Genomic DNA, 3799 nt, shown 5'->3' on the forward strand with positions numbered 1-3799 from the left:
ACTAAACCAATAAAATGTGTGGTTATTTTCCCTTCTTTTTTATTTTCCACTCTCTTCTCAAATGAAGAGGAAAAAAAAATTACATTTAGACTTCATTTGTCTTATAGAAAATAATTGAATATATATATATGAAAAATATTTTTTAAGAAAATTGTTTTATAAGAAAATATTTTCTATTATTTAGTTACAAAGTTAAACTAATAGTATGTGATTATGTTATGCTTGTATAAGTGACTTTATATTTTAATAAGTTTTTCAAGTTTTGAAAAATGACTTTTTCTTTTAAAATATATATATATATATATATATATATATATATATATATATAACTGTTTTAATTAAAAAAAAAAAATTGAAACAAAGACTAGATACATGCATCCGTCATCTTCAACAATTGTTACATATCAAGAATAGATGTGTCCTACCTTACATGTACGCAACCTTTTGTGAAAAATATTATCACATAAAGACAAGAGAAGAAATTTTATTCTTCTTGTCAACGTAGCTCATAAGAAAGATGTAAAGAAAATATTATTTATTATTAAATAATTACATATATAACAAATATTATACACATAACAATTAATGTATCATCTTATATTCCAATTGCTCTTTGTTTTTTTTTTCTTTTTAATTTTCTAATAATATCAGAATATTTTAGAGAAAATTTGAGAAAGAAAGAAAATAAGAGTGCAAGATAAGGAGAATTTTAATTTAGACTCGGTCTATCTCTTGTATTAATAGGTAGATTTCATTATATATTTTATATTTTATATCCATAGTAGATAATAAAAATTCATAAGATTATAAGTAAATTTATAAGTTGTTTTCTTTTAAATTTAAAAAGAAATCCTATAAGAAAAGATAAATAAGGATGGAAAATAAAGAAGGAAATCTTTTATTTATTTTTCATTGTTTAATTTGTTTGGATGAAAAGAAAAGTTAAATTTAGAAAAACAAAAATAATTTATTTCCTCTTATTTTCTACTTTTTCACTTTTGCAACATCAATTTAAATTTAAATTATATAAGGGCATATTTGCAGTTTCATCTAATTAGTATCATTTTCCTCGCATTTCTTTCCCCATTTTTCCTCTTAATTGAAGATATTATGGAAATTTTTTACCTACACTAAAGTGTACAAACACCCACCAAACAAATAAAATTTGTGATTATTTTCCCTTCTTTTTTTATTTTCCACTCTCTTTTTAAATAAAAAGCAAAAAACAAAAAAAAAATCACATTTAAGCTTTGTTTAATTTATAAAAAAATAACCTGTATATATATGGACAATATTTTCTAAGAAAATGTTTTGCATGAAAATATTTTTTATTATTTAATTATAATATTAAACTAATAGTATATATTTATATTATGTATATATAAGTGTTTTCATATTTTAATAAAATTGTCAAAATTCGAAAAATGACATTATCTTTTAAATAGAGGAAGTCATTTTCTTTAGAATAGAAACTGTCAACCAAAAGGTTTATTAATATCAAAATTTCCAATCAATCACAAATTCTATATTGAAAATGATTCAGATATATGGTCCTGACTCTATTTAGTAACTATAAATATATCACTCATATGATAAGTAGCAAGTTCGAATCTCCACTTCTTCAATTTCTTAAAAAAAAAAAATTAAATTTATTATTCAATAATTTGAAAATTTATTTAATTATTTTAAAATTTTTATAATTAAAACAGGTAAAATTAAACTAAGCAACTCTAACAATGATCCAGTTAAATGTATTTACTTAGAAAAACCTGCGCACTGAAGAAAGCTTTCTTGGATTCCAACCTGGTCCAGTTCAAACTTCAAAAATTATGCTTAACTTTTCTTGCTTTAGGAGTTGAAGTTTTCTGAAAGATACTCTAAAAGAAAACCCAATAGGAAACGCCAACTATCGACCTTTGGATTTTAATTATTGGATTAGGAAGAACCTCCTCCAATCAACTTCTTCAATTTGGTCGAGTCACATACAAGGACCAAGTTTTAAATAATTCGATCCCAGATAGGACTTTCATTTTCAAATAATACACAAGTTGTCAAACGAACTAATTGAGTTTTAAGAAATTCAAACTTGACTCATTAAAATTTTTTCGAATTTGAACAGATCGTTTTCAACTCATTAAAATTTTTTTGAGTTTATGTTTTTATTAAACCGAATTTCAAACAACTCGTTAATAACTTAACTCGTTTATAATTCTAGAGAGTTTTCAAATTTATGATCTCACAAATTGACTCGTGAATCTATTAAATAAAGAGTTCAAAAGGCTTAATAGGCCAAATATCAATAAGCTTGCACTCGGTTTGTTTAAAAAACGAACTGAACTAAGCTAGGCTTTATCAAGCTGAACCTCAAATAGCTCACGGGGTCGTGATTCATTTACAGCCATAGAGAAAAAAGGCAAATAAAGTTCCCTGTACCTCTCCCTATCATTTATATCGAGTTAAAATGTCTAAACGAGTGTTTACCACAGCATACAAAGGCTATTCCATTAAACAGAGCTTCACCAATCTATAAAAACATGAGCACTGCTTTGAGCGTCAACAGAAACGACTCTAAGAATTCATACAGCCATTTTTTCGAGAACCCGAAGCAATCCTTCAGAAAACATCCAATAATTACTCGGAAAAAGGTCAACTTTTGCATAGAACCCAAATCACTTACATATATTGGAATATATCAGGGCATATTTTGCAATGCAACGGATCAATCTAACAGCACAAAGCTTGAGAAAAGATTCTACAAATCAGGCTTCATATGAGAAACAAATCAAAAGCCCCATAGCAATTGTAATTAAGCCAACCAAAAAACTAGTTTCGCGCATAACTAGCATAATCAAAAGAGTGGACAAGTATAAACCAATAAAAAGAAATTAAAAAAAAAAGTGCACAAGTCCAACAATGCCGAAACTGCGTTTTTAGCAGCGTCTGAAATCAGTAAACAGATCTAAAAGTTTAACTTTAGAAAGCAATGCTCTTGAGCTTCTTCAGATCAAACTCCTTGGACTCCAATCCTTTATCGTGAAGAGTGGAGATAGCACAGGATAATTCTTTTTGAAGAACCAATTATTCAGCCAGGAGGAGGAAAAAATGATAACTCTCTTTCAACCGAAGAGAAGTCTTCTCCTATTGTACACAAAATTACAACAAGCATCTTGAGATGCTACCTCACAAAACCTAGATGTATAGTTAAGGCTTGGAAAGACCTATGCAAGTTATAGGTAACACAGTTCTACTTTCATAGAAACTACATAACCAAGTCACACAGTCTCATCTTCTAAAATGCTTGGACCACAAGTAGACTACAGTAAAACAAACTAGTCCAAAAATGATTACTTGCAAGATATGATTTGATCTCTGCTGGACAATGGTCCGGTTCAACCTTCTCATGCCACTTTTCACCCCTGCCTCAGCATTGCTCACCAGCTTTTGCTGATGGAAGAACCAGAAATAGCAACTTGTAAGAATGCAACTAAAAAGAAGATACTTTATGAGACATTGTGATTTGTGACTTCCAAGGGCTTTGCATAGTTCTTCACTTTTATGTTGTAAGACTGCTGGAAGACAGAGAGAGAAAAAAGAAAAAGGAAAAAAGAAAGGGAAAGAAAGAAAGAAAAAAAAGAAAGGGAGGGAGGGGAGGGGGAAACCCCTTCTATGTTGCCTCTAATTCCATTCTAGACTATATTCTTCCCTAAAATTGATATTTTCAATAAAAACATTGAAATTATAGCAAAATACTGATTCTGCCTTTGTATATAGGAATACCCAATCCCCATTCAACATAACT

The 3799-nt window shown here is 28.3% G+C and overlaps 1 long non-coding RNA gene across 1 annotated transcript; it reads right to left on the reverse strand.

Annotated features, from left to right (window-relative positions):
* Positions 1–2631: 2631 nt before the first annotated feature.
* On the reverse strand, positions 2632–3445 carry LOC131173133 (uncharacterized). The gene is made up of 2 exons (XR_009143381.1): positions 3349–3445; positions 2632–3138 (listed from the first exon to the last, which is right to left on the reverse strand). It is a non-coding gene; the product is annotated as an uncharacterized LOC131173133 (long non-coding RNA).
* Positions 3446–3799: the final 354 nt, after the last annotated feature.

Source organism: Hevea brasiliensis, chromosome 14 (assembly GCF_030052815.1).
Source record: "Hevea brasiliensis isolate MT/VB/25A 57/8 chromosome 14, ASM3005281v1, whole genome shotgun sequence".
Taxonomy (NCBI): domain Eukaryota; kingdom Viridiplantae; phylum Streptophyta; class Magnoliopsida; order Malpighiales; family Euphorbiaceae; genus Hevea; species Hevea brasiliensis.